The 24,861-nt window shown below is 51.0% G+C and overlaps 1 long non-coding RNA gene and 1 pseudogene across 1 annotated transcript in view; one reads left to right on the top strand and one right to left on the bottom strand.

Moving 5' to 3' along the window:
- The window catches only part of LOC144947519 (uncharacterized), a 543,474-nt gene that overhangs the window by 265,068 nt on the left and 253,545 nt on the right, over nucleotides 1-24,861 (top strand). The window lies entirely within an intron of this gene.
- On the bottom strand, nucleotides 9,248-16,979 carry LOC144947470 (E3 ubiquitin/ISG15 ligase TRIM25-like; annotated as a pseudogene).

Genomic DNA, 24,861 nt, shown 5'->3' with positions numbered 1-24,861 from the left:
ACACTGTTTACACACACAGCCTACCCCATACAAACACATACTAGAAAAGCATAGAAACATGGACATTATAATACACAGACTAGAGAGACACAAACACTACACCGAGATACACATAGACTGGAGACACAGATACACATCCTACACAGAAACTCACAGACGAGAGACACGCAGAAGAATGCACAGTACTACACACACCGACACACAGACTGGGGACACACAAAATCATGTACAGGACTACACACAGAGGCTGTACATATATAGAGAGACGTATATGCAAACATATGACACAACAAATTCCCGTATAGCCTCAGTAGATCGTGTGGACATGTCCCGTTAGCGAGTAGCAGCAGTGCCTAGGAAAGCCGTGGATGGCTCAAGAGTTGGTGGCTGTCCAGCACCACACCCGCCTGGGCTTGACTCTCTGCCCAGTAGCGATGTTCACTACACACCACACCAGGTAGGATGCATTTGATGTTGAGTCGAACTAGGGGAGGCCCAGGGCCGGTTCAGGTCATTGCCAACACTGCTGTTGGTGGTGTTGGTGGCCGTGTACAGGTAGTCCTCTACTTACGATGGAGATGCGTTACGACGACCCCATTGTAAGTCGACGATGGCCTAGCCTACCCAGGAGTCTTAAAGAATGGTGATAATTTAGCAAAACAGAGCAATTTACAGTACTGTACTGTATAAACTATCTATATATATAAAATCGCAAATCTGTCTGTCTGTCTGTGTGTCGCCGGACCATACGCAGTTTCATTGGACGAAATGTGAGGGATTTGCGAGACGCGATTGGTCCGTTTGGTTTTCCACGGCGGTTGCCCCTGGCAATGGGTAGCGACGCATTCGCTGCGGGGTGGACGCCATTTTTAATTCCCGTAAAAAATATGCGCACGCATTAACACGCGACTCTGAGGTAAGTTCATCAAAGTTTCACGTCCTCTTCACTCCCCCGCCACCCCAATGTGTGCAATTACTATTATAGGGTCGGTAGATAATAAAATTATAGCGATTAGACAGTATTATTGTAGCGCGGGGGGGGGGGGGGTAACAGCCCCGGTACCCAGCCTCAGCCGGTTGGGCAATTTAGGCGAGGCCGGAGGCTCTGCACGGTACTAGGCCTCGACACCCCACCCGTGTCAAGCGACGACTTTGTGGTATAAACTCGATATACCCAGCGTTGCCCGGGGGGAAAATACATTTAAAATCTTCTGAAAACTTTCTAACATTACATAACAATGAAATCTGTGTATATATGTAAGGTTATTAAGAAATATATTTTTCACCCGGGCAACGCCGGGTACTTATGCTAGTATACTGTATGTATTTATTAATTACAAGACTGTATTGCACAGTAAAATTCAAAGTAATAAGGTAAATTCTTAGCCTACCTATATGAACTGCAATTTAATAGAAAGTTTTTTCAGGAAACAAACCTATCTGCTATAAATAAAAACTTTTAAAATGCATTGAACGTATGTATCGTATCGTGATAACCATAAAATTAAATCGCTAGAGCTACGTATCATACACGCATTGAACATATCGTAACGTATCATATTGTACTGTACTCACCAAGATTCTGTCCATCGTCGGCATACTTGAACGATGTTAGGTTGTTGATGACTACATTGACTTAGTTGTCGGAAGAGGATGGCGATAATAAAGTACAGTATCGTACCTCGTACGCTGCTGCGTTTGCCTGCTGCGCGAAATATTAAATATTTGACAATCTTGTCGTATCGCTATCGCCATCGTAAGATCAAAATATCGTAAGTCGAACCACCGTAACTCAGGGACTACCTCTACAGTGGTCGTGTACAGATGGCACACAGAGGGCCTTATACATAGACACACAGAAGAATATATAATGTACAGTACTACACAGAGACACAGAAGCATATACAGTACTACAACAACAACCGCTATTCGCCACTAAGTGGCGGTGACGTCACCACGACGCTTGTGCCAGGCAATGTGCACGTTGAGGCCACGTGAAGTGTTGAACGCCCGCTGGCAGGAGGTCGCGGGGCAGACCCAGATGCCACAGGTCGACTAACTGAGACGACTGGCTGATGATACGCCTGTGCTCCCTACTGTACCAACTTGCTGTGCTTTAGCCACGTGGCGCTCCGCTCGTTTTTGTGTCACTCCTCCCCCCTCAATTGTTGTTGGAGGGCGACTGCCTCCAGCTGCCCAGTAGCGTCCGTCACAAGCCTCCTCCACAGAGGCAGATATTGACACCGCTGGTACCAGTCATCGGAAAGTCCACTCAGCTCCACATCCTCATGTACCACATCACTCCATCTCTTCCCCGTTTAGCCCCCTCGATCTGAACAAAAGTTGTTTCGTCATGCGGTGGCTGGGCATGCGGGCTACATGACCCAGCCAACGCAGCCTTGTCTACCGGGGGAGCTAACTGATGGGTCTTTGTCCAGATCTTTCAAGGATTTGTGAGCTTCTCACACAATCCAGCCTGGTTAAACCCAGGATGGATCGTAGGCAGGCCAGCCTAAATGTTTCTAACTAGAGAAGATGTTCCATTATGGGGGTCCACGTTTTGCAAGCATAGAGAAGGGAGGGAATGGCTGTGGCCGAGAAGACCTGAAGCTTCGTGCGGAGCAACAGACCAGGTAGCTTCACACAGCGTTATGCAACCGATGAAAAGATAACGTCGCTCGACTGATTCGGAGTGACATCTCTGGTGTTAAACCGGAGCAGGTCATGAGCACACTGCCCAGGTATGGGAAACTCTCCACTCTCTCCACAACAGTGCATCAGCAGCAGACCATGCTTTCCCACCTAACGACTGACGCTTGTGTTGCCCCCGAAACGTCGTGGTTTTTTGTTTTTTTATACCTATGTGACTTTAGCAAAAGAACCAAAGAGTATGGATTCCTGCAGTCACGAAAGCTTCAAATCAAGATTAAGATTATTACAATTCATGAAGCGTAGAACACGAGCACAGACTGAAGAGGCTTCGCCACCATCTTGATCTGCATCACTCGGTGGAGCCCATCTGAGTGGAAGCCTTTTGAGGGGGGGGGGGGAGTGGTTTGTGGATCACGCTTTTTTGTGAAACTCAAAAATAGTTCAGGCTGCAAAGAAGCCAGATGTTGTACATGAAGCGGGTTGGTTAAACCTTCTGTGTGGCCCTATATGTGCCTTGCCTCCGTTTGTAAATTATTTTCTGGTTGCTCGCCTGGACATTGATGTGGGTAGGACAGATTAGACCAGAGCAATCCAATGTTGTACTGCAACATGTACCTCTGTCTATAGATCCCACGTCTACTACCAACCAGTACTGTCTGGCGTGGTGAAGCATGGCCAAACAACCCCCATGACCCGCATGGCCTGTGGTTACTATCAATTATTTATGCTGAGTTACTGTGTGCGTTGAAATGGGTGGCTCGTAGATGAATAGCTCCGTCCACAGCAGAAATCTCCAACTTTACCGATCTCTCTCGACATCTTTACCCCGTTTTAATCCACCAGCTAAACCTTTCGGTTGTTTTGTCGTCATTCATAAACTTCTCTACAGAGTTTCCATCCACCCTCTTCTTGCCCTCCAACAACCTACTGGGCATTGAGATCACCTTACCCTGGCTTGCCAGCAGATGGCAGTACAGCAAGTGGATTCATCTCCATCTGCTCCATCGCGTTAGATGTGTCTGGGTACTCGGGTTCATCATCAAACTCGCCTCTCCTCCACTCGAGCAGCTGCGCTGTGAGCAGCTCATGCAGCATTGCTACTCACGACCCCTCACTTCCATTATCCTTGACGTACGCACACTCCTTCACTTTGATGTTGTAGCTCGTGTGCCTACACGCAGAGGGTTCTGTCACACGTTATTTCTTTGATTAAAACATATATTCTCAACAGCAGTGATTTACCCCGTACGTTATGTGATGTCCAATAGGTGGGTGGCGTTCGCGCAATTGAGTAAATTCATCCAAACCGCACCGGGATTGTCACCCGTCTCTGGGGGGACGAGCCGTCTCGAGCACGCCCTGCCCACAGGACGTCCACATGAACATATACATTAAAATATGTGTACGCATTTATAAATAGATACATGTGTATTTATATGTATTTATGCAAATAAATAAGTATATTGATATATTAATATATATTTACATGTAACTAAATATATAAATGATTGTTGCCCGTGACCCGAAATTGTGAGTGGCGTGTTTACTAAATACCAGTTGACGATTTTTATTTTTCATTCACAGCTCCTGTCACTGGGTGAAGTTCAGGCATGGTGGTGTTTGTTGTTGTTGTGGTGGTGGTAGTTGTTGTTGTGGTGGTGGTTGTGGTGGTGGTTGTTGTGGTGGTGGTTGTGGTACCCCCTACCTCCTCGTGGTGCCAGACGGGCAACATTGTCGTGGACAGTGCTGTGGGGGGAAGGGCCAATTCAGATTGGCCCTCTCCCCTCATGGTATCTGTTACCACCACAGTAGCTAAATGGGGGCTCTGGACGGGTGCGAGGGGCTGGTAACCCCCCCACCTTCAATAAATTACCACTAAACCACGACTAAAATATCTAACTAATAAGATTGTGCTGGAGGCCCCTGGGGGCCAGGCGTCTATGACGTCTCCTGGCCATCTGGTGGAGCCAGGAGATTGGATTTTTACCCTCTGGGCTTCTCCAAAAACAACGACAAGCCACTATGGATGTCCACTTGGAATGTTCGAACGCTCACTGCGGAGGAGAGGCTGCCACTTCTCTGTCGGGAGTTGGACCGGTATCGCCTGGATCTCTGTGGCATTCAGGAGATCCGGTGGACCGGCTCTGGCTCCTGTCACCATGCGGGCTGGACAGTCCTCTACTCGGAGCAGGAGACTGCCAAACAACAGGGTGTGGCTCTTCTTCTGAACAAAATAATGAAGGGGGCATGGGAGTGTGGCGGTGAGGTGTGGGAAGCTGTAAGCCCCAGGCTTCTTTGGGCTCGCCTTCCCATCAAACGGAGGCGATGAGTGGTGGTTGTGGTTACTTATGCCCCCACCGAAGACGAACATCTGTGGAGGGATGCAGGCAAGGCCGATGAGTCAGATGCCTTCTATGACCGCCTGTCACAGGTGCTGGCTAAAGTGGCCCCTCGGGATAGAGTCATCTTGTTGGGTGACTTCAATGCCCGAGTTGGTCATGATGCTGGCAGCTGGTCTGGAGTGATTGGAAGGCATGGGCCAGATCAGCTCAAAAACAACTGGAGGAGGCTTCTAGATTTTTGTGCAGCCCATGGGCTTGGAATTACCAACACGCTGTTCCGGCATATTCACATCCACACAACATCATGGATGCATGCCGGGTCCAAGCAAGAACATCTGCTGGACTGCATAGTGACGGATCAGCGGATGCGAGCCCATGTCTTTGACACCAGGACCTACTGTGGAGCTGATCTGCCCTCTGACCATCAACTAGTCATCTGTAAGAAGCGCCTGCCATTCTTCCACTCCGGTGGTGGGTGTACACCCAATACCCCATTCCAACCTAAGGTGGCCTGGTCTCAGGATTCTGATGAAAGTTGATAGCGAGAATTTCATCATCGCTTGCAGCTGGGGTTGGCATCGTCCCCCACTCCTGATGTCGAGGGTAAATGGGCGAGTTTTAGGATTGTGACTCATGCAGCTGCAATGGCTCCTTTGGTTACGCGGTCCAAACCTTCCCAGAGACCCTGGCTGACACAGGAGGTGTTCAGGATGGTTGAGAAAAAGCGACAGGCGCACTCTAATCGTCTACAGCATCCCACGTCAGAGAATGAGGAGGCTTACCGCAGCCTTCGCTCGGAGGTTCGGTGAGCCGCGAGGCGCTGCAATGATGGTTGGTGGTCACGGGTTGCTGAGAAGATGGAGTCTGCCTCAGTGGCCCGCGATCACAAATCCATATTTAACTCCATCACCTGCAACGTCACGCCTATTACCATCATTAGGGGAAAAACGGTGATCCAATCTCCGACCTCCAGGAACAGGTTTGGAGATTTGCTGAGCATTTCTGTGAAGTCCTGGAGGAGGTGAAATCCCTCAGCCAGGAAAACATCATGGCACAAAGTGGGGATGACTATGCTGAGGCTGCGGTGCCTTAAAAATTGGAAGAAGAAGTCACCCCCTGTGAGTGGCTGGCTGAGGTGCCATCTGTTGAGGAAGTACTGAAGGCGATCCAGAGTCTGAGACCAGGAAAGGCACCAGGCAGAGATGATCTCCCAAGCGAAATGATGAGGGAGGGTGGCGTTTGTGCACAGACTCCCCTACATGACATCATAACAATGGTCTGGACCACTGGACGGGTTCAGCAGGATTGGAAGGATGCCCTGGTGGTCCCCCTCTTTAAGAAGGGGGACCGCACAGACTGTAACAACCACAGAGGCATCTCACTCCTCAGCGTGCCGGGAAAGGTCCTGGCAAGGATGTTTCAACATCGCCTTGCTAGGCACGCTGAGGAGAGGCCTGTAGACCCCCAATGTGGTTTCAGGAACGGGCAGTCTTGCACAGATGCCATATTTTCTGTCCATCTGCTACAGCAGAGGTGTAGGGAATTCCAACAAGACCTACATCTCTGATTTATTGACCTGGTCAAGGCCTATGATACCACCAGTAGACCTGGGTTCTGGGTTGTTCTTCGTACTTTTGGAGTCCCTGACCCTCTTCTCACGATCATTAAGGACCTTCATGAAGGTGAGCGGGCCCGGGTAAAACTATGTGGACAGGAGTTAGAGCCATTTCCTGTACACCTTGGGGTGCGATAGGGATGTCCTCTGGCTCCCGCATTTTTTAACATCTATTTTGACCACGTAGTTCGTGAAGCCTTCAATATAGCTGTACCGGGAGATTTTCCATTTGGTACAGATATAATGGGAGGCTGATCGATGCCCGGGTGCGGTCAAGGGATGGCTCCCTATTGGTCAACCACGTTATGTATGCCGATGATTTGGTAATTGCTGCTCATTCAGAGGAGGAGTTAGAGACGCTACTGCTGAATCTGGAGCATGCCACTAAGAAGTGGGGCCTTACCATCAACCCCACCAACTAAGCACCGGCCTGGGTATTTTGTACTGTCGGACACTCCACCCCCATGGCTCCCAATCGGTGATGGGGCAGTTGTGGAGACATTGGAGAGTTTCTCATACCTGGGCAGTGGGCTCATGACCGGCTCTGGTTTGGCAGTGGAGGTTTCACTCCTAATCAGTCGAGCGGCAATATCTTTTCATCGGTTGCGTAACACTGTGTGGAAGTTGCCTGGTCTGTCGCTCCACACAAAGCTTTAGGTCTTCTCGGCCATAGTCATTCCCTCCCTTCTCTACGCTTGCAAAACGTGGACCCCCCTAATGGAACATCTTCGCCGGTTAGAAACATTTAGGCTGGCCTCCCTACGATCCATCCTGGGTTTAACCAGGCTGGATTGTGTGATGAGCTCACAAATCCTTGAAAGATCTGGGCAAAGTCCCATCGGTGAGCTCCTCTGGCAGGCAAGGCTTGCGTTGGCTGGGTCATGGAGCCCGCATGCCCAGCCACCGCATGCCTTAACAGCTTTTGTACGGCCGGATCGAGGGGGCTAAACGGGCGCAGCACGGGCTAGAGAAGAGATGGATTGACGTGGTACAGGAGGACGTGGAGCTGAATGGACTTGCCGATGACTGGTACCAGCAGTGTCAAGATCGGCCTCAGTAGAGGAGGCTCGTGAAGGACGCTACTGGGCAGATGGAGGAAGTTGCCCTCCACCAACAACAGAGGGCGGAGGAGCGACGCTCACAACAACGAGCTTAGCGCCGGGTGGCTATAGCACAGCAAGTTGGCACAGTAGGGGGCACAGGTGGTGCATCAGCCATTCATCTAAGTCATCTCAGTCTGTCGACCCATGGCACCTGGGTCTGCCCCGTGACCTCCTCCAAGCGGGCGTTCGACACTTCACATGGCCTCAAGGTGCACATGGCCTAGCACAAGCATCGTGGTGACGTCACCACCACTGAGTGGCGAATGCCGGTTGTTGTTGGTGGTTGTTGTTCGGGTGATGGTTATTGTGGTGGTGGTACTTGTTGTTGTGCTTGTTGTGGTGGTTGTTGTGGTGATGGTTGCTGTGATTGTGGTGGTGGTTGTGCTGATGGTTGTTGCGGTTGTTGTGGTGTTTGTGGTGGTGGTTGTGTTGGTGGTTTTTGTTGCTGCTCTACCACCTTCTCCTGGCGAGCACCAGGGCCAAGTGGCAACTCGTCGACTCGCCCTCGCGGGGAGTTCCAAGCAGCGTAAGTTCGTGATCCACCAACCGCCCCCTCCCCACTGTGATGGGTCACAGCGAGGATGCAGGTTGCCCCTCAGTGCCTCTGTTTGTTTTTGTTGTCGCCAACGCCCAGTGGCGGGAATCCAGAATGTCAGAATCTGTGTTTGTAGTGCAGGGGGAATCCGATGAGCTGTGAACCTCTGTGTGTTCACAGATGGTGCAGTGGTGAGAGGCGGGCGTGGGGGGGGGACGTCACCGCGTTGGGGGAGCCATCGTGGTGACGTCACCGCATTTGGGTAGCATGCGTGGTTTTCGGCACGTTGGAGGATCGTGCGTGATGACGTCATCAAGTTGGGGGAGCGTGCGTGGCGTCATCACCGCGGTGGGGAGGGGGTGTGTGTATTTGGTGACGTCACCACGCCCATGACGCAGCCGCAGCAGATAACTTGAACAGCTCGGACATTGTTGGCGCCATCTCTTTATTTGTTTATTAATTTGTAGATTTAATTTGCTTGGCAGTGGCTGTGTAGAGGATTTGGTCCTCGTGTTTCATTCATGAACAGCGTTGCGGTATGCAGTGAGCATGAATGACGATGTGCACAACTACGTTGTTTGTGTTTTCTATTTTTATTGTAGAATCGTAGATACAAGTGTTACAACGCCACTATCATACGCGTACATTTATGCTTTTTAAAATTATTATTGTTATATCTCTCCCACAACTCATGATACCACTATTGTATACGCACATCCCAGTTCACCATTGCTAATCACTGCACCCCTACACTACAGTCACTCTCCTCTGGAAGGGTGAATACATCCACGTTGGCTTCACACACACACAGAGCGTTACCTATTTTACCCCAACCCCCCTCTATGAACGTTGTGAGGATTGTTAACGCTCAGCCCCCCCCCCCCCCCCGTTGTGTTAGAGAGCCACCAGCCAGTCACGGGCGTGGCACTTGCACGTGGCGGTGACGAAGGTGATGAGTGCCGTGCGTCGTGGCGTCTGCCCTCTGCGCTGTTCACCTCTCTCAGGACGCACCACTCAGATCCAGAATCCTCATTGAGGCACCATCATTACCCCACACTGCCAGCCCAGGATGTAGGGGCCTAGTGAAATTTTGATGGAACGAGTGCAACGGCGCCATGGAGTGAGCATTGTAAAACGACAGCAGCCCTGCGTCCCAGTCCAGATAAACCCCGACTCTCATCGGAGGCTCCTGCACCAACAGTGAGGTCTCAACCCCGCCATGCCTCACTGAGAAGCTGTCGCCAAGTTTCTGTAGACACCAGGAGACGCCACTCCCTCCCAGGCCGCACTCATCACCACGCCCTCTCCGTGGGATCGTCCCGTACGCGACTCCAACCCGACACCACAGCGCTTTCCCCACGTCCACCTCCCAGTAGTGCTGACCCGATGAGAAGCTATCAGAGCACAGGGCTTGTAGCCGGTACTCAAAGCGGAGTGGGTGATGGGGGCGACAATGGCTGACATTGCTCAGTGTCACCGTCCTGAGATCCGAAGAAATCTGGAGGAGATCGCGGGCTGAGTTGGTGTCCAGAGTCGGTGAGCATCCATCTGTGGTGAGGACAGTGATGACGCTCGCACAGCAGTCACGGCGACGCGTGCGCAGTAGCGGCACGAGAAGTGCATGTGGCGTGTACACACGCACGTTGGTGTTGTGTTGTCTGTTGTGTTGTTGTGGTCATACCGCAGGACGTGATACATTACTACGTAACACTTTGATTATCACGTGTATCCCAAATGGATACAGAACTAATATTCGTTAGTATTAGTGTACACATTAATATTCGTTAGGCTGTGGTTTACACATCACATCACTTTTGGTTTACACACTGATGCCTATTTGAATGGAGATTCGCATCATCACCCGGCTCAGAAATCCTCTCTTATCAAGACGCTCATACATCGGGCTAAAACAGTGTCAGATGGTGAAAGTCTCGGAAGAGAGATTTCACATGTTAAAGAAGCACTACGACAGAATAGCTACAATAATGCTCAAATTAACAGAGCACTGAATGCCAAATCACGATCGCAAAGCAACACTGTTGAAAGTCATCAGATTATTGAAACAATGAATACATCTATATCTCAGGAGTAACTGACAAATTAGTCCGTGGTTTGCAAAAGCACAACATTAAAGTAAGATTTGGTACAGTACACAAAATAAAATAAAACTAGTTTATTGCACTAAAGACGAATTACCTAAATTATCAACAGAAGGTGTATATCGGATTAATTGCTTATGTGGCAGATGCTATATTGGACAGACGGGATGTAACATCAGCCTAAGACTAAAAGAACACCAAATAAATATTCAATTATCTCAAACACAACTGTCGTCAGTGGCAGAACATGCTTGCCAACAAGGCCAGTCAATTGATTTTGATAACGTTGAAGTGTTCTGTAAAACAAATTATTACAGGCCAAGACTAATTAGAGAATCATTTGAGAGAAATACAAATAATTGTAATCGCTCTGACAGCTACAGGCTTAGTGCGGCCTGGAAGCGTATTGTTAAATAATACATATTACAATTTCAATTGGTTATAAGGGGAAACACATACTAATTAACTGATTACTAACATAATATATAATTACAATAACACCCGCCACCCTCCTCCACCTCTGATGTCTGAACCTGATTGGGTATAGTGATTGTGTTCAGTTATTAAATAATACACATTTCAACTCCTTATAGAGGAATCATAACACTTAAGGTATTCATATTATTGGTTCTTTCGGAAAAGTCACTTTACCGAAAGAACCAAGACTATGAATCCCTGCAGTCACGAAAGCTTTAAATCGAAAATTAACTGATTACTAATCTATTCTATAATTACAAAAGCCCCCTCCGTCACTGAACTCTGCACCTGATTGGGTTAAATGATGACGTCACCCTGCTGTTCTATATTAAAGACGGGGCGCAGGTGGAGGGCATCACTATTTTGGCAAATCGCCCGATGATGCTGAATGCAATTACCAGCTAAACGTCGTACTCAAATTGTAAATGTTGTGAATTCACTCTTCAACACTAAAGTAGTGAACTATTTGTCTTTTGTCAACGTGACACAATTTTTACTGATTGGCCGTGTCGGGTGGTGGAGGGTTGCGACACATTTATAAATAACGCGATCTAACCCAAAAACCTTATTATGAATACTAATATTTGTTAGTAGTAGTGTACACATACTAGTATTCGTTAGTATATGTGTACACATACTAATATTCGTTATTTTCGTGTACACATACCAAAATTTGTTAGTATTAGTGTACAGATTAATATTAGTATTAGTGTACACGTACTAATATTCGTTATTATCATGTACACATAATAATATTCGTTAGTGTTAGGGTAAACATTTTAATATTCATAAGTATCTCTGTACACAAACTAATATTCGTTAGTATCTCTATTCACTGGTTTTTTTTTGGTAAAGTCACCTAGATAGAAAATGTATTGATCACGACGTTTCTATCGCAACACAAGCGACTGTCTTGTGCACATACTGATAATCCCTCGTGAATAATAATTAGTGAATAATAATAAATAATGATATAGTACTACACTAATATGACTGTGTGTGGAGTGGTAGTGAACAGTGGTGATGATGCCAGCACCACTATGTTAATGCCACTCTCACAGCGTCTCGCTACAAACACGACTCCTGTACAATAGCCACCACAGCTTCCCACACTCACATCCACGCACAGACATTACGTCACTCCGCTGCTGGATGAGCGTCTCCCCGCGCCGTGCGTGTCCTGGGGGGGGGGGGGTTATTTGACCATACTTCACCGCTCTCGTCGGTGCCCGTTGGCGATGGTGGGGATCGTGAGCGTAGACGCGTAGAGGTGCAGTACAACAATGGTTCATGCTGAACTGCCCTCTGCTGGTGTGCTGCTTGCTAACAGCACTTGCCCCAGTACACAGCAGTAGGGTTTGGTATAATATTGAAACTGTTAAACTAATTATATTTCACCAGGTAGAGCCCACTGATCCATGTCGCTCTCTTTCAGAGTTTGCGTCTCTCTCCCCGTGGTGTGGCGTGGATTTTTCCCTGGTTCCTCGCGTTTTTCCCTCCACATTTAGAATCAATTTGCATTCAGAGGATTTGGCTGCTGCTATAAATATCCACGAGTTGAGCCACTTCGTAGAGATGTCATTTGTGATAGTCACGTTGCTTCCAAAAGAGAGCGACATGGTTCAGTGGGTTCCTTGCCTGGTAAAATTAAATGAAAAGTTTATGAAGGTGGGGAGCACAGAAGTGCAGTGCAACACAGCGGGACATGCGCGTTCAAGACTGAGGCACTCACAAGCGAAAGGCAGGAATCTGTTCACGACCTTTTCAAGGGAGCGGATCGTGGTGATGTCCAGTGAAGTGGGAGGTGGGGATGCAGATTCCTTTGCGGTCTCTCTCCTGGGACAACCACCAACAGCATCACACACAGCCTCGTTTAACCACAGCATTGGAACACTCAGCATCCATTGCACACACAGTCCGTGTCTCACACACAGCCATTGTCTCACACACAGCCCGTGTTTCACACACAGCCCGTGTCTTACACACAGCCCGTGTCTTACACACAGCCCGTGTGTTTAACACACAGAAAGTTTCTCACACACAGCCAGTGTCTCACGCAGCCCATGTCTCACACAGCCCATGTCTCACACACAACATGTGTGTTTAACACACAAATACACAGACTATGTCGAATACACATACACAGCCTGTGTCTAAGACTCACATACACAGCCCGTCTAACACACACAGCCCCGTTTTGGTTGTTTAACCGTGAGACGTTAATGATCTGTACCTGCACATCTCCTCCAGGTGCCCCTGTGGAAGAGATAGAGAGATCATGAGTGAAGTCTCTACCGTAGGACCACGAGTCCCTCTGCCACTGCCCGCTCTGTTGTTCTGGACACCCAAACGGCGAATCCACAGGGGCACTCCCCACCTGCAGGAAGGCGAGCGAGTCCATCTCGTGTTGCAGATTGCGCAGGCGAGCGGCCGCCGCCTGGAGCTCGCCAATCTCCCGCTTGTGACGAGCGATGTCCTCCTCGATCCGGGACAGCAGCTCACGCTCCTTCACAGCCACGCAATGTAGAGCCTCCCTCTCATCCTCGTCCAGCGCCTTCCTTAGGCGGGCGAACTTGCCCGTGATGCGACCCCTGATTCCGGCCACTGATACCTGTGGAGAAGCGGGGACCACGGTTGGCTCCCTGAGCCATGAGCCACTAAGTGTGTGCGTGTGGTCGCCATGGTGGCTATGAGATGTTGACTCCCTCGCCTGGTATACAGCAGGTCGGGGTTCTATCATGACCTTGACGCCTGTATATTTGGAGTTCGTGTGTTCGCTCTGTGGCTGTGTGGATGTTTCTCTGGGGCCTCTGGTTTTCTTTTTTCACTCCACATTTAGAAGCAACATCGCGCATTTAGCGTATTTGGGTGATATCAATATCCACATTGCAATCAGCCACTTTGTTCAGCTTTCATTTGTAATAGCTAGGTGGCTTCTGACAAATAACTACTTAGCTCAGTGGGGCCTTTCCTGGTAAAATTAAAAAAATCGTTTAGTCTATGGGTCTCTATGGTTCACTATGTATATCTATGTGTCTCTATGGGTGTCTAGGTATTTCTATGGGTCTGGTATGTATATGGGTGTTTAGGTATCGATGTGGGTCTCTATGTATGTTTTTCTGCTGCTATACATTTTCACGTGATGATGATGATGATATCAGCCATTTGGTTGAGCTATCATTTGTGCTAGCCAAGTCGCATCCAATAAAAAGCTACACAGCTCAGTGGGCTTTACCTGGTAAAATAAATGAAACAAAATAGTACAGTCTCTGGGTCTCTATGTATCTCTGCGTCCCGATATATATCTATGGGTCTCCATCAGTCTCTAAGGGCCTCTCTGTATCTCTTATGTGTCCCTATGTATCTATGTATCTCTATGGGTCCCTATGAATCCAAAGGCTTTTAGATTATTTGGCTGCTGCTATAAATTTCCACGTCATGTTGATGTCAGCAATTTGGTTGATCTATAATTTGTGATGGCCGGGTTTGACGAGATGTGGCGAGATGTTAACTACCTCGCCTGGTTTATTTGGAGCCTGCATCTCTCTCCCTGTGGTCGCTTGGATTTTTATTCGGGTCCTCCGGGGTTTCCCTCCACATTTAGAAACAGCATCAAGCATTCAGAGTAATTGGCTGCTATCAATTTCCATCTGATAAGCCACTTGGTTGAGCTATAATTTGTGATTCCCAGGTCGCTTCTGAAAAAGAGCTACATAGCTCAGTGGGGCCTTACCTGGTAAAATAACAATAATAGTTTAGACGATGGGTATCTATGTATCTCCTTTTGTCCCTATATATATATGGTTCTCTATCTGTCACTATGGGTCTCTGTATCTCTATGGTTCGCTATGTACAGGGTGTTTAAAATTATGGACCCAATTTCAAAGCAGTATATTTCACGATGGCAACATGTTACAATTACACGAAAAGTTGCAAACGGTTTAATGAGTTATAAAGTTTTACTAACCATTTTATTAATGCTCTATGTGCCCTCCACCTGCTGTACAGACAACATCGAGACGATAGTTGAATTCGTCCCAAACGCCTCTCAAAGTGTCTTCTTCCACTGAAGTCACCGCTGCCGTGATTCTGTTTTTGAGGTCATCCAGATTAGTCGCTAATGGTGGCACAAGAACACGGTCTTTGACGTATCCCCACAAGAAAAAGTCACGGTGTAGTGATGTCTGGGGATCTTGGGGGCCAAGAGTTTAGCGCCAAGTCTTGGGGTCCCGTGCAACCTATCCAAAGTTGAGGCACTGTGTCTTGCGAATGACTGAGGCTAGGGGATGTTTGTGTAGTGGGAGAGGCATCTAGCAGTAAACATTTGAGACTCTATGCCCCGCCCTTTCAAGTGGTAAGAGTTTCATTCATGGGCGGTTTGTGGTTGCAGAGATATAGCGATTTCAAATTTGGTCCAGTATTCTAAAACACCCTGTATATCTATGGGTTTGCTGCTATATTCTTTCACATGATGATGATTACAGCCACTTTGTTGAGCTGCTATAATTTTTGACAGCCAGGGTCGCTTCTGATAATAGTTACTTTAGTTCAGTAAAGACGTACATGGTAAAATAAAAAAAATAGTTGCAGTTTAAATAGACTCCAGGGACGCGATTAGGGACGGTGTGAGGTGCAGCTGTTCGTGCCTCTGCGTCCGTGTCGTTGCGCGATCTCCGGTGCAGCTCAACAGCTGCACCACAGCTCCACTCAGACAATGCGTGGCACTCTCTAGATCTTTTTTTTGCCACAGGAGTTGAAAACGCGATGCCGAGTAACCCGACCTCGTAGCAGACTCGCCGATGCAGCTATCGAATGCCGTAAACGTGCAACCCCTTCGTAGTTAATGTTGAGTTTGAAAGTGAATGATATAGTTTTAGTAAGAGGCGTCAAAGTCATGAAGCTGCACTTAGTTCGCTTGAATTAATTTCGACCTCCACGACTTCCACACTGGGTGGAGGTCACGGGGGTCAAAGAGCCAGGCCCGGACACGGTACCTGCGCCTCCTTACGAGCCGCCTCCATCCGCTTCAGGGACTCCTCCGCCTTCTTCCTCTTCTCCTCCACCGCTCGCGTCTCCTCCCCTACGTGCGTCTGTAGTGAGAGACGAGACGTCACCTGGGGGAGACTCCAGCCCCCTGAGCCACCCCTCACACTGCTCTTCCCTCCACACCAACCCCTCCACAGCGAAGGCCCTCATCTCCACGTTGCCTTTGTATGGTGACTGAGATGGGGGACAAGGGGAGGGGGCAAGCTGATGCCTCGTTGTAGCAGCAGCCGGTGGGAGCCGTGCTGGCTTGGTGTCCGTACCGACTCGGACACACGGGCCCATGATAAATCTAATTTAATTGTTTATCAAGTGGCTGTGATATCAGTCTGAAAACTCCTTCCACTTAATTACATTATATGCAATTTTGTTAAATTAAATCCCAGGATTCAATACATCTTGAGGCTCTTTTCTGAAATGCAAAACAGAAGATTAGCTAAATATTCATAGAGACAGAGATTCAATAGGGAGAGCATGAGCACACGATAGTTATTGTTTATCAGAAGTTGTGTAGGCGAGTGACAGAATTGGTCAGATCGTGTTATGGTGTCTCACTCTAAGGGTCTCGTGCTCGTCCTTCAGCATCAGGACCTTGTGTCCTATGTGTTCACCTGCGATAGTGCAGGTAAAGCAGACCAGGCTGCTGTCTACTGTGCAGTAGAACTCCAGCTCTCTTTTGTGATTCGGGCATCTTCTCTCGTCCAAGCTCACAGTGGGATCCACCACAGCGTGGTCTCTCAACCTGGGATTCTCCATGTGAGGCCTAAAGTGAGAAAAACAGTAGGACATCTCACATCTCAGGCAGGTCTTCACTGCAGGAGTGTGGTCATCACTGCAGATGTCACACAAGACGGCAGTGGCCATCCCGTCTCCAACTCTGAGCTGCTCCACCAGGTTGGTTAGGGCCATGTTCCTCCTCAGCTGGGGTCACACAGGGAAGGCTGCTGGGCACTGTAGGCAGCTGAAGCTACTCGCCGTCTCTGTGGCAGCCTCCAGGCACCGCAGGCAGAACGAGTGTCCGCAGCTGAGCGTGGAGGGGCAAACGAACGTGGCCAGGCAGATGGAGCAGCGCAGCTCACTATCCACACTCTCATTGGGAGTCACGCTCGCCATGACCCATGGCTTCACTGGGATATCTCGCTTTGTGGCTCTTTGAGACGCTGAACCAGGACCTCTCTCTTATAGCGACGGTGGAGAAGGAAGTAAATACGTAAAATGTTTTCATTGTCGAAACTGACATCACGAGACCACTGCACGGAATGTGAACCCATGCCCTTGGTGCGCAAACAGCAGCTTCAAGGTTAACATGGTTACAGTACACACCTTGACATGAACAAAATGTATCAAATTAATCTAATATTTTAACAAATATATACATTTGAAGAAATTGGTGTTAATATAAATCGGTGAGGCTCAGCTACGGTGGCTCATTTATGAGATGAGTATCAAGAGATCAACTTGTCCTTCCAGAGCTCAGCGTACAAGTTGGTGTCTATGGTAAGACAGAGCAATGAATTGGGTGCTAGCGTGGCTATGAAATGTTATCTCGCTCGCCTTACGGCTACTTTATATTTAAAGTTAGCATCTTTCTCTCTCTCCCCTTGGTCGCGGGAATTTGTATCTGGGACTTCCACATTTAGAATCAACATCATGCATTTAGAGTATTTTGCTGCAATTAATTTCCACACAAGCCACTTCATTGTGCTCTCATTTGTGATAGCCACGTCGCTTCTGACAAAGAGCCACATAGCTCAGTGAGCCTTAGAGTTTGTGTCCTGTAATTCCATCTCCAAGTAATTACCTCAATGTGACAAACTGCTTGAATGTCATTGTGGCATCCGAGATGGAATTTGTCTATCGACTCTCGAGACCCATCCTGGAATCGTGAGCCTTTTGTTAGCAGTGTGACTCTATCACCAACTCTACCTGCGTCCATCTCCCACTGCTGGTGATGTCGCCGTCTCTCACTCTCACCTTGTCCGAGAATGGAGAGTCCCATTCCGAGCATTCACAGCCGCACCCACCACCTATTTCACCTGCGTTGTTTCATATTCACATGTACGGCTATTGTATACGCGTCCTCCATACCTCTTTCTACATCCCCCTCCCCTCCCCAAGTGGTCCGGGCTTTATCACACCACGATGCCCCTCTAACGTGTTGAGGCACAGTGTGGTGCGATGCACAGGCATCTTGGCAGCTAAACAAAGCCTGATGGCTGCTCCTCACGGGTTTTCAGAAGATCCAGAAATTAACTTCCTTGAGTCGAGCCCATTGAGCTAAAAAGTATTTTTTTCAAGGGGGTTTCGGCCGGCAGACATCATCAAAGCATTCCAAAAATTCACAAAGACAAAGATTTCCTGTCTAACCTTAACATACTGTTGGGGCAAGTGCTGTTAGCGAGCACCTATGAAGGCTGGCACGGCACACGAGGGGGTGGGTGGCCAGCACCACGTCCGGCCGCCTTTGTCTCTCTAGTGGCGATGTTTTTAAGCACCACACCAGGTACTCATTTGAGGCAGAGTTGACCTAGGGGAGGCCCAGGACCAGTTCAGATAATCGTCACTGGTGTTGGCCATGAGCAGGAATCGAACTAGTATCTCCAGGTGCATAGCGCAGCATGCTAACCACCACAATTGCACACGCACTCACACACAATCACTCGCCCATACACTCACCCACTAAAACACCCACTCACTCACTCATCCAGCCTCCCACTCATCTACTGTCACACACACTTCAGAATGAGAAGAATTATAAGTTTACTGCCCTGGGGAAAGCCCACTGAGCTACGACCCAGCCGGCAGATGTGGCCAAGTGTTGTCGTTGGTGGCTTGGCCCTCCCCAACTATCTGCCCACCACGAGAGACCTGAGCGACCAAATAACAAGAAGAGCCATTTTTTAGAATTCGGTCAAGAGCTGCCACAATGAATGTAAATGTAGTGGTGGTGTTGACGTGCGCCGACTGTGACAGTGATGGATCACGGGGCGGCGCGGGGTGCGGGGTTGGGCACGCGTTGTGGGCGTGGTGTGGACGCGCGCGCCGGGAGTGACAGATGACGGGGCGGCGCGGCGTGGGTGGTGAGGCACGCTGAGATGTGGGAAAACAGGATCGTAGCCAGCGCCCAGTGATTGGTCGAATAGGATGGGTGCTCGCAGCGACGTCCGCAGGTGGGGTATAAAGGGGGACGCGCGAGAGCACTCGGGGAGAGTTACCCAGTTGAAGACCCGAAGACGGAGTTGAAGACCTAGTGCCCCGAGACCCCTAGTCCCGCCGTCCTTGTAGGGACCGGGGCCCTGTGTGGCTCGGAGGCGAGACTGTGGGACCCGGGGTCCGACGCCCACGTGGGTCGGGCTGGGGACCCACAGTCAAGACGGACACCCCGGGCAGGGAGTGTCCAGAGTAGCTCAGTGGGCGTTAGTCGCCAGGGTAGCTAAGTGGGTGTTGGTCACCCGAGTAGCTCAGTGGGCGTTAGTCACCAGGGTAGCTAAGTGGGTGTTGGTCACCCGAGTAGCTCAGTGGGCGTTAGTCGCCGAGTAGCTAAGTGGGTGTTGGTCACCCGAGTAGCTCAGTGGGCGTTAGTCGCTGAGTAGCTAAGTGGGTGTTGGTCACCCGAGTAGCTCAGTGGGCGTTAGTCGCCAGGGTAGCTAAGTGGGTGTTGGTCACCCGAGTAGCTCAGTGGGCGTTAGTCGCCGAGTAGCTAAGTGGGTGTTGGTCACCCGAGTAGCTCAGTGGGCGTTAGTCGCTGAGTAGCTAAGTGGGTGTTGGTCACCCGAGTAGCTCAGTGGGCGTTAGTCGCCAGGGTAGCTAAGTGGGTGTTGGTCACCCGAGTAGCTCAGTGGGCGTTAGTCGCCAGGGTAGCTAAGTGGGTGTTTGTCACCCGAGATACTAAGTGGGTGTTAGTCACCTGTGAACGAGTTTGGTAAAATAAAGAGTGTGCTACCCGTGAAGTCGTCTCCCGCCGAGTTACTACATTACAACTGGCGTCAGAAGTAAACCTGTCTTCAAGAAGAATGGACACGAGGAAGACTACCCGTACCCACGAGCGAGGTCGGGACGACGACGGCGTACCGGGGACACCAACCTCGGGAGGAGAGGACGAAGAGTTGCCGCCGATGCAGCACTTCGCGGTGATGGCCGACGCTCCGCTCGCCTCCGACACCAGCCTCCAAGACGCACACTCCCGGTTGGCGGAGTTGCTACTCGCCGCCGCCGCTGTCTTGGCAGACATCTCCGTTCCGGCGAGCGAAAAAACGGCTGTGGGGTTGGTGGAGAAAGCGAGGTTGGAAGTCTGGAAGTTGCCGCCGTTTTTCAGGGGCCGCCATCGATTGGCGGGAAGCACGGACACCACGTGGCCGGAGACCTCCGCTCAGCGCAGCCCACGTCATCAGCGCGCGCCGGAGCTCTCCATTTTGCGCCTGACGACCGAGCCGACATTTTACACAACTACAGCGGGGCGCGGGAAAATCTCTCCGACGTCGACGACGATCGGGTCCTCCAGCAAAGATTGCCCGCGCTGTCGGCGTTCAAGGCGGATGGGGGCGACTGGGGAGCCTTCCAACGAAGGTTCCTCGCTCATCAGGAAATGTCGGGGTGGTCCGACACCACTGCCCTGCGTGCGTTGCCAGCGATGCTCGACGACGACGCGCTTGCAGCCTTCACATCTGCTGCAAGGTCGTCCCGCTCTACGCTCCAGGCCGCACTACACCTGATGGCGAAGGTGTTCGGACCGCCCTCCACCTGTCGCCACCAGTTCTACGATCGGCGAAAGGTGGCTGGAGAAACGACGCTCGCCTATCGCACGGCGCTGCTCGCCTTGGCGGACGCAGCTTTTCCCCGCATGGACAAGGAGGGGAAGGACGCCATGGTGACGGAGCAGCTGCTGGCGTTGGCCCACGAGTTGGGGGTCCCCATCAATGTGGCGGACGAAATAGATATCTGCTCCCTGGCGATCGCCACGAGCATTCACGCGTACGAGGTCCTCAAACGCAAGCCGGGGGTCGTCTGCAAATGGGCGGGGAACGCGGCACTGGCCGCCACGATCGCCGAACCTCAGCCAGCTGCGGATCAGGAGCAGGCCTTCGCTGCATCGCGTCCGGGGGAGTGGAGAACGGGAGGTCGTTCACCCACACGTTCATCCCGCAAGCTGGAGCAACCGAAACCTACGACGTCCCTCGTCGTTTGCTACAACTGCGGCCTTCGGGGTCACGTCGCAGCCGGGTGCCGGGCCCCGCGTCAGCGTGCCACAGGACCACGTCGGGACGACGACCAGGCCCACAAGTCATCCCAACAAAACCCGGCAAGTCGCGGCACCTCACACGCTCGGTCCACAAACACGGCACATTCGGGTCGCCGCTTGGCGGTGGGGGGTTCGCGGCTGGGTGCCGGGGGTTCACTTCGGCGAGGGGGGTCCGTACACGGCCCGCAAGCAGTCGAGTGGTCCGAATTGGCCCACAGGATAGTGGCTGCGTCGGCCGGGTCGTCCGTGGTAACGGGGTTTATTGACGGGGTTGAGGTCCGGGTGCTTGTGGACACGGGTGCGTCGGCCACTATCATTTCGGACCTTATTTATAACATTCTTCCCGTCCAAAGTAGACCCCTTCTGCCAGTGGACGTGCCATTTTATGCGGCGAATGGGGGATCCCTGGGGATCATCGGCCAGATTCGGGCGACTATTTGCATTGGTGACATCAAATTGGCGGGCCCTATTTTTGTATCATCATCGCTGGCCGTTCCCTGTTTGCTAGGTACGGACTTTTTGTCCAAAATGCCCATCAAAATTCTCATAGATCAGGCCTGCATTGAGCTTCCGTCAGGTCGGCGGGTTGCGTTCTTGACAAGCCCTACCAAAATTCGCACGGTTTGTGCGACGGTGCAGGCGCTGGCAACTCAGACTGTACGGGTGCCCCCGGGATCGCAAATGTTGGTACCCCTTCGGTTGAGGAAACCACTCGAGGTGGGTGCGGAGGCACAGGGGGTGCTGTTGGGGCCGTCTAACAGAGCCAGAAGGGGCCTCGACTTAGCGGTTGCTCAAACCATGGTGAGAGGGGACAGTGAGCCGTTCGTAATGGTCCTGAATACGGGGTCGCGGCCGGCCGTAATTGCGCAAGGAACGGTGCTGGCTCACGCCGCACCGCTACCCGTTGAGGAACGGCTCGTGGCTCAAGCAGATTTCACTGTCGAGTCGCATCCCCCAAGTGATGAGGGGACAGAGTGGTTGGACTCGTTGTGTGCAGGTTCTGCTAACTTGTCCAAAGTGCAATTGGGAGCATTGAGGGGTTTGCTACTCGAGTTTGCTGACGTGTTCAGCAAACATAAGTACGATATCGGCTGCACGGACCTGTTGCGCCACCACATAGCTACAGGGGACGCGGCCCCTATTCGACAGAATCCCTTCCGGCTCAGCCCAGCCGAGAAGGAGCATGTGCAATCGGCGGTTAATGATATGTTGGCGGCCGATATCATTTCGCCCTCTTCTAGTCCGTGGGGTGCTCCTATTGTCCTAGTTAAAAAACAGGACGGGTCCTTGCGGTTTTGTGTCAATTTCCGCCGCTTAAACAAAATCTCGATGGCGGATGCGTATCCGCTCCCCAGGATGGATGAGTCGCTGGATGCCTTGGCGGGAGCACAGTTTTTTTCCACACTCGATCTGCTTTCCGGATTTTGGCAATTGCCACTCGATAACGAGTCTAAACCTAAAACCGCTTTCCGGACACCTGGTGGCCTATTTGAATTCAACCGTTTGCCCATGGGCTTACATTCCGCTCCCGCCACGTTCCAGAGACTCATGGAATTGGTTTTGTCGGGCCTCCAATGGGATACCTGTTTGATTTATCTCGACGATATCATCGTCTTCAGTCGGACTTTTGAGGAGCACCTCCAGCGACTGAGAGCGGTGTTCCTCAGGATGCGTTCTGCTAAGCTTAAATTTAAACCGGCTAAATGTTTTCTGCTTCGGGAATTGGTCAGGTATTTGGGCCATATCGTGAGTCGTTCAGGGATCTCGACAGACCCTGCTAAGACGCACTGCGTCAGCTCATGGCCAACGCCAACCTCGGTCACGGAGGTTCGCAGTTTTATTGGTTTCGCCTCCTATTACCGTCGTTTTGTCAAGCAGTTTGCCACCATAGCCAGGCCCCTGCACGCTTTGACGGCTAAGGGTGTGCGGTTTCACTGGGGGGCGGAAGAGGAGGCTGCGTTCTGCTCCCTTCGTGACGCCTTGGTGCAGGCTCCCCCCTTGTGTTACCCCGATTTCACACAACCGTTTTTGCTTGACACAGATGCCAGCAACACGGGTATCGGGGGGGTGCTCTCACAGGTGGTTGGGGGGGTTGAACGGGTGGTCGCCTACGGTAGTAGAGTTCTTTCCCCCGCCGAACAACGCTATTGCGTGACTCGTCGTGAATTGTTAGCGATTGTGTTTTTTACACAGCAATTCAGGCCGTATCTTTACGGCCGTCATTTTACGGTCCGGACGGACCATGCGGCTCTACAATACGCTATGCGCGTGGCACAGCCATCGGGCCAATTGTCCCGATGGTTGGAGGTCCTTCAGGACTACCAATTCACGACGATTTACCACAAGGGATTGCGACACTCAAATGCGGACGCCTTGTCGCGGTTGCCACCGTGCACGGACTGCACATGTTTGTTGGGATCGGCGCGGTGCAAACCCCCGGTCGCCGACACCCCGGGAGTTGCGCTCGCCGCCACTGACACCCCGGGAGTCGACGCCCCCACGGGGAGGGATTCGCTGTTGTCGTTGCCCCTCATTGAGTGGGGCCGTCTCCAAATGTCCGACAGCTCCCTACTTACGCTACGTCGAAAAGTTGGCGCTCCCGAGGTAGGGGATGCGCGGGTCGGTTCCTGGGTGTGCAGACAGGGCCTTTTGATGAAGTGGGACAACATGTCCCGGCGTCACGTGCTCGTTGTGCCTGTTGCTATGCGGGGTAGGGTCATTCTGGCAGCTCATGAACGGCTCATGCATCTGGGTTTTCACAAAACGCTCGCCCTAATCCAGCGAGACTATTATTGGCCGGGGATGGGTAACGACGTGGCGAATATTCTTAAGGGATGCGTAGGGTGCGCCAAAAGAAAACCGCCACCATTGGCAGCTAATCCACCGCTGCAATCCATTCAAGTTTCGCGCACAAACGAATTGGTTGCGTTGGACATCTTGGGGCCCTTTCCTGCTACACCGAGGGGAAATAGGTTCCTGCTGGTTGGCGTAGAATACTTCACCCGATGGCCCATGGCATGGCCACTCGCCAACCAGTCGGCTGCAGCGGTGGCGGACGCCTTCGTCCAGGGTTATGTTTTGGACAAGGGCGCCCCCGAACGCTTGCTGACGGATCAAGGAAAGAATTTTTCGAGCGTTTTGTTGCGCGAGGTGTGCGACCTGTTGGGTACAAAGAAAGTGCGTACTTCCCCCTACCACCCGCAGACTGACGGGATGGTTGAGCGTCTGAACAGGACGATTACGTCTATGTTGTGCCAACAGGTCTGCGACGATCAGGTTGATTGGGACTTACAGGTGCCGGGGGTACTCGCGGCCTATCGAATGGCCCCTCATGCGGCGACGGGGTTTTCCCCATTTTTTCTTATGTATGGGCGGGAGGCCGATCCGGCCATGGACGTCCAACTGGGGATTTCCCAGCCACGTGCAAAATCAAAATTGGCAGACCACATCAAATTTAATATCGCCAAATTGACTGAAGCGCGGGAGGCGGCGAGGTTGAATTCGCGGTCTCGGCAAATCGCGAACGAGAGATTGCATGGGCGGAGGGTGCATACGCATGATTGGAAACCAGGCGATAAGGCCTGGCTGCATTGTCCACATGCACCGTTGGCTACGTCCCCCAAATTGTTGAGACCTTGGAGGGGACCGGTGGAAATTGTGCGGGTTGCACGACCCCAGAGTATACAGATTAAATGGGAAAAACGCCGTTGGTACGTGCACCCCTCCCGACTGAAGCCCTATGCGGCACCGTGTGAC

Source organism: Lampetra fluviatilis, chromosome 45, assembly GCF_964198595.1.
Source record: "Lampetra fluviatilis chromosome 45, kcLamFluv1.1, whole genome shotgun sequence".
NCBI classification, from domain to species: domain Eukaryota; kingdom Metazoa; phylum Chordata; class Hyperoartia; order Petromyzontiformes; family Petromyzontidae; genus Lampetra; species Lampetra fluviatilis.
The sequence above is the reverse complement of the archived record's forward strand: the minus strand, read 5'-3'. Positions and strand labels throughout refer to the sequence as shown.